Raw genomic sequence first — 13,927 nt, 5'->3', positions numbered from 1 at the left:
CCGTTTTTGTCTGTATCTGGACTCCAGCTGGTTACCTTTGGACCTAATACTGTACTGCAGCCTGCAGCCTTCTTACTCCTTCACCTTAATTGGACTTCAATTACCATACAGTGGAATAATTCAGAGGAGAGGTGCACCTCTGACTGAGTAGTGGTAACACTCAGATACCAGATCTGGACTGTAGGCCTGCAGTAGCTTAGAAGGAAGGGGGGCAACCCGCAGTTCATTATAGAGCTCCAGTTCAGAAGTCGCTGGAAAGAACTTATTTTTACATTTTTGACCACATCTCAGTAGCATTCTCTGTTTGTTCTGACCAAGTTCTTTCAAGCAAATAAAGAGTTTGACTTGTCTCCAGTTAGACAATCATTTTTGGAAACAAATCCAAGTCCATTTCTTCTTTTTATTGCTAAATTATTGTACTGGGACTTAACTGCAAAACTGTTACCACTTTGATAAGTCGTTTAAATCCCTTTCTGCCCCTTTCTGACCACAGTGCATGCTGCAAAGTAGATTTCCTTTTGATCCTCTCAAATATAAACATTTAACAGTCAAGATTTTAAAGGCAATTATTTGAGCTTAATTTCCTAATCCTTTTAATATCAGGTGCCACGCTGATGACTAGCTAGGTTGTAGTCTAAACACATATGAAGATAACATGAGACTTCTCTGGCTATAAAAAGCAAATTACAAGCAAATCTTATTTGTTTCCTCATAGTTTGTCTATGCAGGGAAAGATGAGTTTTATAATAAAAAATAGCATGAGTTATCACTGAGTGGAGTCCTGCACTTGGAGACTTGGCTGCCTTCTCTTCTGGTCTCATTTGTCAGACCTTGAGACTATTCCTGGTGACTGTGCAGTTACAAGGTGGCTTGACTTCACCTTTGTATTAAATGTTAGCTTTCATGTTGTTGGCAATCAGTACGTTGCGGTCTGTCAGCGTAGTACAAATAGCTAATGTGCACTGGCACATGGTGGCATCCGGAGGGAGATGCCTGAACTTGTCTCTCTGATCTGGGTGTGCAGAGGAGTTGTGTCTCATTTTCCAGGGGAGCTCACACAGCGTTCGGTAGCGCCTGCCTCTGCAAGTGCCCATCTTTACTGCACTTTGTACATGTTGATCTTTCAGGCTCTTCAGTTTACTGTAGTATAGAGTGAATGCTTGCGAGAGTACCATATAAAATAAGTGACAGTGAAATAAAGGCTTTGTATTTCCTGTTAACACTTCAAAATAGCTCCTCCTGATAGTCTATGTGTTGCTTACCTGACTAGAGTAAACATAAATTAATTTGGCTTAAAATACTCTTGTCTACAGTAAAACCTTTCCAGGTCTGTAACAGTGCTGTGAGTTCTGTTGGGTCATGAATTAGTAGTGAACATTTGGAATTTGGAACTGAGACCTGAGCAAAGTGTTAAGGTTTTCTGGTGTTTCCTCCTTCTGAGATAACCTTTCTTTCTTTTCACCATGTGCAATGACCACCTCCTCCTCAAAAAGGTAACTTTTGTGTTCTGCTGAACAATTTCCTCAGCATGATCAGTTCTGTTTGCAAGTCAGTGTCTAGAGCACTGAGTTAGTCCCTCTCTCTAATGGAGGGATTTGTGGATGTGGTTTTAGATGAAAATGAGGCAATGTGTTTCACCGGTCTGCTGAGGCTGGGGAAGATGAGGGAATGCTATTTTGTTCATGCCATCTTGTAAATATGTTCCTTGATCTTCCTGCAAGTCTTTCAGTTTTACAGGAAGTGTGTTCTTGCCATGCATAGTCTGTTTGGATAGCAACTGTGATCTCACCTACATAGCCTGTGCAGAATTGCTTCCAAGAGATCTTTTTTTCTTCATTTCTTCAATAATGGCTCACAAAGAACGTTTACATAATATTTTAATATTACTTAAGGCAGAAAAGATCCAAACCTCGTGGATGGCTTTGAAATCTTTTAGCTGATTTAACTCTCTGCTCTGCCACTGGTACAGTTTTACTTTGGACATCTGCTTTACCTACGTGGTTTTATCTATTTATAAAATTAGACAGGTATTTCGTGGGCCCTTCAAGCTTCATTGTTTATAAAGAGCACTGAAGACCTCTAATGAAAAGCACTAGACAAATATTAGATGTTGATGTTGCAAACTGAAGTTGTATTTTACAGAGTGTGAAGTTTCATAAAGTGCTAAATAGTGTGATTGAGGAAACTTCCCTTCCTTCACTTTAAATATGATAATATAGATAGGACCAGAGTTCTTATTATTCAAGTTGACTGAAATTGGTATTTCTTCATTATAATGAGAAGATACTTTGAGAAGTGTTTTGTTTGCTGTTTTTGGAGAAGCATGACAGCATTAGTGTCGGAGAAACAAATTTTCGATGGGTACATAGTTTCAGCCATTTTCCGGTCTTTTCCAGTGTTTCAACATGTAATTTTCATTTCCTTGTTTGCTTTGCTTTGCACTTAGCGTTTCAGTGATGTGGGACAAAACATGGCGAGCGAGCAGAAGAGGGTCAGGGCAAAGGAGGAAATGCAAATTTCAGAGGTGGGTGCAACAGGGAGGGGGACTGGAGGAGGAAGCCGTTTGAAGAGGTGTAGCCAGGAATCTAAGAAACCCAAAAGCTATTTCTAAGGCTTGTTCCAAATGTTTCTAATTTCATTCATATCTTTTTGTTTCCTTTACTGCTTAACTGGGACAAGAAACTAAAGCCAGGAAAGTCCAATCATAGTGGGAAACAAAAACCTAAATATTGGAGAGAGAAAAAAGGCCGTTCTTTGCAAAGCAGTTCATGTCTCCCATTGTTGGTGTTACTGTGGAAAATGTATAACATCACTCTTTGGATAGTGCTCCAGCCTGTTCAAGTAGAGATGGTTTATATAGTCTAACATGGAAGAACTTGAGGATATCTATTTCTTTACCATTTGCCTAATAATAAGTGAGCCTATTGACCTCCGCTGGACTATTACAAATGTGAAACTTGGCACTTAAAATTGCTTGCTCTAAATTTTCCAGTTGCTTTCTCTTTTTCCATTTGATGTCATCCTGCCAACTAGTGATTTTATTATTATAAACAGGACATTGTATTCACTTTTAAGAAGAAATATGAAGCTGAAGGTAAAATTACAAACTGCAGTTTCTCAGCTGGCAAAAAGCAAAACAATGAGCTAAAAATACTGAGCAGAGAAAGGGTGCTGTGGCGAGAAACTGAAATATCTGCAAGATGGATATTGTCTGAAGAGCAGAAACTGACTTTAACCAAGCAACTCTGAACTCATGAGAATCACGGAATGGTTGAGGATGGAAGGGGCCTCTGCAGAGCATCTAATCCAACCTCTGTGCTCAAAGCAGGGTCATCTAAAACAGGTCCCGCTGAGTTCCGAGTATTTCTAAGTATAGAGACCCCGCTACTTCTCTGGGTGACATTTCAGTGTTCGATAACCTTTACACTAGAAGTTTTTTTACATTTAAATGGAATTTCCTTCTTTTTCAGTTTATGCCCATTGCCTCTTGTCCTGTCACTGGATGCCACTGAGGAGAGTGTGTCTCTATACTCTTTACACTCTCCCAACAGTGTGTATAAATTCACATTGAGAAGATCCCTCCTGAGCCTTTTCCAGGCTGACCAGTCGTAGCCCTCTTAGCCTCTCACTGTTTGATGCTTCAGTTTGTTAATCGTCTTCGTGGACTTCTTCACTGGACTTACTCCAGTATGTCCATACCTCTCTAGTACTGGGAAGCCCCAAACTGTATCCAGCAGTCCAGATGTCTCACCACTGCTGAGTAGAGGGGAAGGATCGCCTCCCTTGACCTGCTGATGGCACTCTATTTAATGCAGCTCAGGATGCTGTTGGCCACCTTTGCTGTGAGAACACATTACTGGCTCACATTCAGCATGTTGTCCACCAAGACCTCCAGGGCCTTTTCTATAAAGCTGCTTTCCAGCTAGTCAGCCCCCAGCCTGTATTGGTGCTTGGGCTTACTTCTCCCCAAATGTAGGACTTTGCATTTCCTTTTGAACTTCATGAGATTCCTGTCAGCCTATTTTTCCAGCCTGTTGAGGCCCCTCCAAATGGCAACATGACCATCTGGTGTATCAAAAATTGTTCCTGTGAGGAGCATGAGTATCACTCCTGATTGGTGAAAGGCCTGGAGAGCATCAGACTGAGGGACAGTGAGGATCCAGAGCATTATCAGGGAACAGTTAATGCTCAGTCACTGCCCCTCCAGGGCAGAGGTAAATGAACTTTGCTCCTGCAGGCAAAGAGCTCAAATAGCACAACGAAGCTTTCAGCTGAAGTTTTTATCTTGACGTTCCAGCTTGTGACCTAAATTGGTGCCATGCTATTTGAAGGGCTGCCACCTACCTAAAGTTATCAAAGTTATTGAAGGCTAAATTATAACTTTGCCCACTGAGAAATGTAGCATCTTGTCTTTGGTTGTTAAGATGGGAAGAGTGGAGGTAGTCTGGTAGGTGCTTGTGCTGCTGGGGAGGGGAAGCTCTGTTCTTAGCACTGTTTGTAATTGGAAAGCACTGGCAACAGGACAGTTTCTGCACTGCAGTTCTGCCCACTATTTATGTCCTTCTTGACAAATGGTGCAGCTAGTAAGAGGGATTAGCGGTGCTTATAGCAAAGATTTAACTACATGCTCTTTGCTCTTGATGCCCAAGGAGATTACTGGTTCATAAGATTAGAGGTGATGATAAAAATGGCAGCCTTGAGCTGGGCAAGGGGTCGAAGGGAAAGCAGTCAGTCTCTGAAACAGATGTCTTTTCTAGACAGGTGGAAGATTTTAGTTTGAAATGAGTGCAAGTCAGATAAAATATCATTAAACAGCTTGTTTCCTGGAGATTTTCCACTACAAAAAGCTAGTGTTAAGTAGAGCAAGACTTATTCAGCTATAATAGGATATGTAAAAATGCTCTGGTTTCTGATGGAAGCTGAGAAATGGCTTGTTTAGTGAATGTATAAGCAACATTGCTACAGACCTGAATGTCATCTCTTGGTGTGGAGTAGACAAACAGGGCCAGATTATGATCTCTGCCCTCTCACTGGGCACTGAGCTGTTCTGTGACTAACATAATGATCTCCATAGGGAGATATAACATGCACAAAGGATTACTCAGTGGTGTCTCAGGATGTCAGATCTAGTCTTTCTATCCAGGTTGAATCCAGAAGATGGTGGTGATGGCTGTCCCTGCTCTGGGTAGTTCTGCTATCTATGCTGTCTGGGGAGCAGTGCCCTTGGATCAGTGAGAAGATCTAGCATTAGTTCAATACTCAGCCATTAGCCAAGTAAGCAAAACTCGGAAGAAAACAGCGCTCTTGTCAGGGCAATGTGATTCAGCTCCTTGCTTCTGATGCTCAGTTGACTTTTTCAAGACCTCCTCTCTGTTTTCATAACACTTTTTACTACACTATGCAGAAGAAAACAGCCATGGTGGTAGCACTGTGTTGTGCAAAATGATGCATGGTGTTTGCTGTCAGATGCTGCTGGTAACAGTGGCGGATGTGCATAGATACACTGGCAACTTCACTGATATTTTTCCTTACAGGAACGTGCATATGGTCATTGGAAGCACAGCTTTAAGCTGAATCAGTGGTGTGTAGCTGGATACCATTATTGTGTTCTGATATTGAAGGTCATCAAAATAAGCTGGCTTAGTTAAGAATTTGTTGTGCTGAAGAAACCAGCAATAACTTTGCAGCTAAGCTGTTATAAGTGCAGTCTTGTTCTTCTTGTCTGCCTATTTTGTGAGGAGGCTAATAGAACGAGGTGAGGATAAAATCTTAGATCTGTTGGAGAACAAGTTCATTTCTTATGATTCCACTATGTTACAAGGTGGACTTTAACTGGGTATGATGGGCAGAACATGTCCTGTCCTGTCATATTTACATATGTAAGGTGGTCCAGTTCAGGGGTACCAAGTTCTGCTATTTCATCTGATATTGAAGTGGTTTGCTGGTGCAGGTGTCTCTCTAAGGATGTAGAGTGGATAGGTACTAGATGAGGAACACAAGTGTCGATGTCAACCCTGGTGTATCTCTCTGATGCTGTAGATGAAGAATCCCACAACCACTTCAAGATGTGAGGCAGTATACCCCCATTATGGCATTTCAGGGATGATCACTGTAGGACAGGCTCATCGTTACAAGGAACACTTTCTTTCTGGCCCCATTCTGATTTTGAATGCTGGGAGCCCTCTTTACACCTATTAATGAAACTAGTGTTTGCGTTAGGGTCTTATCCCAGCCTACTCATTGTATCTTTGCAGTTTTCTTTTGTCCACTTCTTATCTGGTCATTGTGAGTTGGGTTTTGTCATACACGTAGGAAACCATGTCTGCAGGACAGTCATGGTTCCTCATATTACAGAAGAGAAGGAAAATGTCATCAAAATCAGGCAAAAAGGAAAAATGAAATCCTCTTTCTCAGGATCTTTACTGTAAGCTTTGTTCAGGGATCTAAAGCAGGTCTGACCTGTCTGTCTGCCCTGAAGATTGGGGTGATTGGGTCCCTGTTCCTAGGTGGTTGTTGTATCCTCACTCTAACAAGAAGAAAAACAGTCATAATATAGATGGCACACATGAAGGTATTCTGTCTGAGGAAGAGTTGCGCTTCAAACATTACAACATGCATAAAAAGTAGAGTAGTCCAAAAAGACTAACAAAAGTATTCTGGCGGTTGAGGGATTGATTTACAAGTAAGGATTAGTTGTGCAATGTGTTTGCCATCATTGAAACTAAAAGTTTGTGAAAGATGTAGTAGTTAATGGTTAAAACGCAGACCAAAATGAAGAAGTGAGAGTCATTTAGGGTGGTGGAAGGATAGAAAGGGGTGTTGTGAGGACAAATAAGGTAAAACAAAAGAAACCTTTCCTGTCCATCCTAAAATAGACTGTAGCTTAGATTGCTGAAGAGCATATTGGAAACTCCATTACTAAAGATGCTTAATACTATACTGGAGAAAGTCTTTGCAGGCTATTTTCAAGAGTAGTCCAGCTCTGACCTATGGGGGATGGATGACCTAATGTCTCTTCCATTTCCAGCTTTGTGCATCTATGATTAAAGTAGTTTATATAATGCAAGTGCATTTTCAATTACACTCCACCTTCTTGCGTGGGATAGAAGTAGTGCAGAGACCTCATTATATTTGTGGCACAATTATAGGATGACTTGTAGGAAATACTGCTGGTACTTGGTCTCTCAGAGACTCTCTGATCTCTTATATATATGTTGGGTTTTCAAATAGTTTAGTTCTGTTACAAGCTGCAGTGGCCTTTTTTCTACTTCTTTCTTATTGAGACCATAGATATATAGCAGAAATAATTGATTCTGGTTCAGCAGTCCAGTGAGCACTCCTTGGTGGAAATGTAAATGTTTCGTGTTGTAGATGTGTAACAATATATCAGGAATCCTCGTCAGCCACACTCTTGCACCAAAGTCTGCTTTCTGAACCAGAACAGGACATTAACTAAAACATAAACACAAGGATATTAAAAAGAGCAGTATTGATTGAAGGTATAAAGTTGAGCTTTCTGTGTTGTATACTGTGCTAGGTTTTTCTGGGGCTTATACAAATAGTGTTTGAAGGGGGAGTTTTTGCTTCCTATTATTTCATAATTTCAGTTCATTTTGAAATTTATGCACTATGCAAAAGGAGAAAATTTTGTGATACGTTACGTATTTTTTGTTGGTGTGTTACAGGGCATTCAGAGTACCATCAGAGATTTGTCAGGGTACTTCTATTGCATACTTCTTTTTTTAATGCATCTCTCTTAATCTGCCCTAGAAGCAACCACCCTAGGGTTTTAACTAAAATCTACCAACATCAAATGTGACAAACATGGTAGATGTTGCACATAATCGATGTCTTTTAAGATGTCTTTAAGAGTGGGAGGTTGAAGTCTCTAAAATGTTCAGGCACTGATCTTTCTCTGAACTTTCTTTTGGAGAAAGAGTACTTCATACCCATTGAGTGATGAACATCAGTGGAATTGGTCCCATGCTTATTGGCACTTTATAACAGACCTGTGCATGCACCATACTTGAGCTGGGTTTACTTGTGATTGAAGAATGAGACTGATTTTTGTGGTTGCCATAACAATTGGACTGTTGTGTGAAAAAATGTTTGTAGCTTTCCTGGAGTGAGTTGACAGCTCTAGGATGCCTGTTCCCAAATGAAAACAACTGTTTCCAGCCTTGAAAAATGATGCCTATTTAATTTTTCCAAGATGGAGCTCAGCAGGGTCTTAGAAATGACCTGAAGAGCTTAAAGATTCTAAAAGTGCCTTTGCTGCTTAATTTTAAAATGCCAGCTCTGAGCTGAAGTTAATAAGGGTAAACCAGGATGCTGAGCTTTCACTCCCACTAGGCTATTGTATGTACTCACAAAGTGAAGAGAACAGGACAATCTAGACAGTCCCTCAAAGAATGTAAATGCCTTGCAAGCGTCTAGACATGCAGTCACTCTTACTGTAAGTATAATCTTAAAGAAGGCTTGCAGTGCCTAAACCTTAATAAGCAAAATGTTAGTCATTGCTTTCTTACCTCCAACTGCTAGTCTGTTGCTGCAGCAGCTGATCTTCAGGGGTACATAATGCTTCTGCAAAAGGTTCAGCTTTGATGCTTCAAGAGCCACTAAATGACTAGAGGAACTGTGGGCTGTAAGCACCAAGCGTGAGGCAGGACAGGGCGGTTGGTGTGCGAGTAGCCCCTGAGCTGTGTTTGCTTCTCTGGTTGTACGGTTGTACATGCTGGGAATTCACAGGCAGCAGGTTTCAGCCATCCTTTCCATGCTAGTGAATGCTATGAATTCTTTCTTCTGTTTTATAGCTGTTTTGGATGAGCTGATTTTAATGAGTGGCCAGTAAGCATTGCAGGAGGCTGCTTCAGTCTAGAAATTGCTCTTGGAAGAAGGTCAAGGCAGGGAGATAACTAAGGGCCATGTTCAGGCACCTTAATTCCTCCTAAGCTCCTTTGCCTGGGTCTTCTGTTGGGAGGGCTTGGCATGGCTGTCAGAGGCACCCAGCTCTCTCAAGGGCCCAGACTGGCAGTCTCAGTGCTGCCTATGACCCTTGCCCAGAGGAGTCCGAGTTCAGGCATGTAGTAAATCTGGGACTTCAATCCCAGTGACTAGTGTCAGCAGCTGCCATGGTCAGGGACAGGAAGGGTGGTGATCTGCGGCATGCTGGAAGAGCGGGGGCGTGCTTAGCCTACCCGGCTGACCTGAGGGTTTTCTAATGGGTACATGCAGTTCTCTGAATTGCTATTTGCTATGATGGTGACAATTTGGGCTCAGTACCTCCGCTGATGGCTTGATTCACCTGCGTGCTGCTGGCTGGCAAAGCCATCTGGTTGCATTAGGCAGGCTTGTGCGGCCGCGTGGTGCTGCTTTGCTCACTGAGTGCCAACTGTTGCTTCCCTCCAGCAGCATCAAGTTGCTTTTTTAGAAAATCCTATTGAGAACACCCAAAGTTTGCCCAATAACTAGCCATGCCAAGAACTTTGCCTCTGATACAGCCTAAGCTATGACTTACAAATGCAATGCTTCATCTTGATCCAAGCAGTCTTCCACTTGAATGCAGATGGAGCCCTGACCAGTGGGACTTGTAATCTCCTTGGGTCAAAGATGTTTATGTTTTATGGCTAAGCTCTGAGCTGCTGAATTCTGAACAGTTTAGCTGGTGAAAAGCTAACATAATTGATGCATTTTTCCAAACCTTACAACACCAACTGTACAGTATTTTCTCTTTTGATCCTTGTGAACACCATTGCATGGATGTACTTATTTGCACAGAGAAAAGCAACTACTGTTGCAGTCCTGTGATCTGTGAGCGTTTTTATTATCACGATGCTAATTCTAGTGCATTGACAAACTGCTCTTACCTCCGGTGCTTCACTAGCCATTTGTTTTAGGTCCTGTTAAAGATAAAAAGACTAACTGCTCTGCAGATATGCTTGTCCAGTTTAATTAAGCTTCCTTAAGCTGTGCCCCCCTCCCCCCCCCAAAAAAAAAACACACTGCACTTAATTAGCTTTCCTTAAATTAGGATTGATATACCAGCCTGTGTATGTGCATGCTGTCATTATTCTCTAATAAAATGAGCTCTCTGTTTTGTGAGTTTTTCCTCGAGTGGTTGATTTGAAAGATGGCAGCAGAGTCAGCGCGTGAGCTCTGTCTTTAGCAACATGCCCAGACTGGCAGGGATATATTGGTGGTTGTCACTCTGCTTCAGGGCTAGAGCAGGCTGTGAAAGCACTCCCCTGCATCCCAGCCTGGGGATGGCAGGGTCTGTGCAGTGTGCGGAGTATGTACTTTCTTGCCCTTTTCTTGCAGGTCCACCATGCTCGACGTGAGCCATTCCCTTAGCTCATAGACATTGCCCAGCTCTGGTGCCCCAAACCCTCTGGCCATAGGAGAAGGGAGGAAAGATTTTATTCTTCCATCAGTAGGAGCTCCATGCCAGAGCAAGTGTCCTTCTGCAAACTTGCATTAAACAAGTTTTGGGTGAAGAAGCTTGTATGGTCAGTGCGAGGAGGCTGGGGGTCTCTTAAAGGCACCTGTTTAGTTCTTTTCAATATGAAGACCGGAAAATCTCTTACACTCCGTGTGTGTCTTTATCTCCTAATCCAGTTTCCTTTAACTAACCAAGTTGTGTGTATGTTGGAACGAGTGAACTTGGAACATCTCATTACTTTTACAAAGTATGTTTTGACGATTTTAAATGAATAAAACAGATTTTTATTAGGTGTAATGACAATGAGAGATGGCTCTTTTGGGGCTTTTAAAGAGTGGAGGAGAGGGATGATCAAGCTTCATAACCCACAGGGTCACCTTGGTAGCCTTCCAGAAGCTAGAGACAGCTGCCAATTTGTATTTATCTGTGGTCAATGCAAATGTGCATGAATGCGGCCATGATATTTGCTTGTGCTTAAGCAATGACTTTGTTAGCAGGTGCATAAAAAGTACTGTTGCCTTGAGCTTTAGCCATACAACCTACTGCAGGTTGGCTTGGTTATACGCAGAAATGTGGTCTGATATCTTTATGATCCTTTGTGGCACAGTCTTAGGGATATTGTTCAGACAGGCAGTGTGGTCAGTGGAGAAATTTGAACGTTTGCAAGAGGATTTGCTGCATAGCAGGGAGCAACATTATTTCTTCACCCGCATGGTTTTTGTCAGCTCCCTCCAGGGTCGTCTCTGTGGATTTGTATAGGAGTGGTTGGAGTGAGTGCCAAGGGAAGAGGGACTGTTTGCAGAGCAGTGGGCAGGCTGCACTGCCCACACCCAGCCTTTCCTCCTTTGCTTTTCATTGCATGGCAGTGATTTGCTCTGGGATGAGAAGCAAATCTCTGAGGCAGTCTGGAGATAACAGGTGATACTGGTAGGGCTGGAGGAAAAGCAAAAGGAGATAGCTGAGAATATGCCTTCCCCTGAGACTGTGCCCTGGAGGAGTGCCTGTGCTAGGTGCCACACTCGCTCTCTTACACGCCAGCCCTAGTTCCTATAGCTGTCGAGCTTCTCCAGGAATAAAAACTGAAAACCAGAAATATAATTTCTCACACGTAATGCAATAACTGGTGAACATAATTTGCTCAGAAAACCCTTGTTAGGTGTATTCTTTTGCACCACAATTATTTCACTGCTATGAATTTTGAGCTCTACTTGAGAATCAGTGTCTCTCGTTCCCTTGACTGCCTGGCCACCAGCTCTGCAACATGACTGCAGGATCCTTCTGCCAGGGAGCGTCGTTCCCTGGGTAACTTGCTCAGTGACTTTCTTACCTCACCTTGCAGTCTTTGCCCAGAATAAACTGCCTGTGGCAAGCTACAAGTTCAAGTCCCCTGAGTAGTTTTAAAGGAGAAGCCAATTTGAGCCTGATGGTAAAATGCATCCCAGCTGTGCTGCGTATAGAGGCTTGTGAGAAATACTAAATCATATTTATATTTGTCTGGACATCTTTGCATCTGTGAAGTTAAATATCTCAGCCTGAGAGCTGTCTGTGCCTGCAGCTTGCATGCCGAGAGGCTGCTCCAAGCCGGGCCAATGTGTCCACAGCTGCAGCAAGGTGTGCACGAGCCTCTGCACGGGGCAGGCAGGGTGTCTGCACCACCATCCCAGCAGGTTTGGACTCTCTGAGCTGGGGCCCACCACTGACCTCTACAGTAGATTTGAGTCACCAAATCCATCTCAGCAAAGCAGCCCGTTAGTTGCTGCAATTGTATAAATGTGTTCAGAATTTGGCACCTGTGTATTTATGCTCGCTTCTTTCCAGGGCAGACTGCAAATATGAACTTTGTTGAAACCAATCTGCTAATTCTTAAAGTGCCTGCCTGCAGCTACGATTCGCAATGGGTGGCAGACATTTGTGGCTGCAGGCCCCAAACATCTGGGATAAGCTATCTATTCCATTGACACAGGAACCCACATTTTCTTTGAAGAAGCTCTTAAACTTTTTTCATGGATACTTGTCAGTGTAAAGCAAGCCATCAGTTTCCATTCAGCGCTGTTCTTTTAAATTAAGTAACTTAAAGGAAGATTTACTAGATGTCTGTAGGGTAGTTGCAGTGCCAGGTTACTACTGTCTTTGTACTGCATGAGTTAGATGAACCTGGTGCATGGATGCAGGGATGCTGGCGTACCGTGCTTGTACTATATCTGTCTACTTATCTAAGCACACGTGCTTATAAATAGGGCTTTTTTGCAAGCCTTTAAGGTGGTCGTTCTGAGTGCTGGATAGCTAAACAGCAATGGATCAAAGTGCTGGTAGAGTTGAAAAGATTTTATATCTTTCACTATCACAATCTCTGATTTGCTTGGATGCAAGTGAAGGATCAGAAGCTAACGTACGTTTTGGAGATTAAGGCAGCTTTGCTATCCTGTCTGAAAGCTCGCATATTCTAAAAGATTTTCAAAGTCTGAAAAGGGAGTGAAGTGCTTTACTGATTTTTATGTCTTTGAAAACCTCTATTTAGCGTGCCTGGCGGAATTACCTAAATGTATGCTGCCAGCTGTCTGCCACCGACCGATACCACCCAGAGCATTTAAGTACTGAAGCGATAGGCCTGTAAAGATTGAGACCTTGCTCTTACTGTGCAAACACCCATGCAGAATGACTAAGATGTGCTAATTCCATGTGACACTTGCTCCTTTAAAAGTTCACCGTGATTTCTTCCCTCCCACCTCTCCTACCCCAGGAGTACATTGGTGATTGTGCTGTAAGAAAAATAATATACTTTCTCATTATGTGTGCAGTGTTGCTGGGTCTTTCTGTGGCAAAAAGAGGAAAACAAGCAGTGCGACATCTGTTTCTTGGCACTGCTAGTTTATACTGTTGTGCTTGGGGATTTTTTTAACTGAGGAGGTGCTGAACTAGTCTCAAGATTAAGGCAAAAATCAAAATAAACCAGCAACTAGCCCCATGTTTGTTATCTCCATCCACACGTTGCTTGGGTGAGCCCTGCTGTGGTCCAGGTGGCCAGGCATGAAGTTGCTGTAGGGCAGCCGAGAATGAAGGAAGGCCCTAGAGCAGGAGTTTAGGGAGTTTCATTTGTTGAATGTTTCATGCTTTGGGTCTTACTTGTGCCAAAAGCTCTTTTAAAGGTGATTCCTGAAGTCAGATGTTATGTTTTGTCTCGTCTCCATGGCCTTAATTTGTAGCTGTGCCCCATCTTCTTTTGCTCCTGCTATCCTGCTATGGGAACATACGCGGTTGCATATCCGTATGTAAGTGTTTCAGGGCAGGGACCATGTATTCAAGGTACTGTCTATCATATTATGTTATGAAAGATGTTCAGCTTTTCCTAAGCACCAAGAACCTGATTTGCTAAATCCAGCTGGTTTGAAGCTCTTTTTTTATGAAGCTTAATGTTTCCTATTGAACCTGATTTTTCCCTTTGGTGTGTAACGTGCAACACAGATGTAAAACACTGCATATTTGAAGTGT

The 13,927-nt window shown here is 42.6% G+C and overlaps 1 protein-coding gene across 3 annotated transcripts in view; it reads left to right on the top strand.

Moving 5' to 3' along the window:
* DIS3L2 (DIS3 like 3'-5' exoribonuclease 2) overlaps positions 1 to 13,927 on the top strand; it is a 201,515-nt gene that overhangs the window by 86,048 nt on the left and 101,540 nt on the right. The window lies entirely within an intron of this gene.

The sequence above is a fragment of the Rhea pennata genome, chromosome 9 (assembly GCF_028389875.1).
Source record: "Rhea pennata isolate bPtePen1 chromosome 9, bPtePen1.pri, whole genome shotgun sequence".
NCBI lineage: Eukaryota > Metazoa > Chordata > Aves > Rheiformes > Rheidae > Rhea > Rhea pennata.
This window is presented reverse-complemented; position numbering and strand designations above follow the sequence as displayed.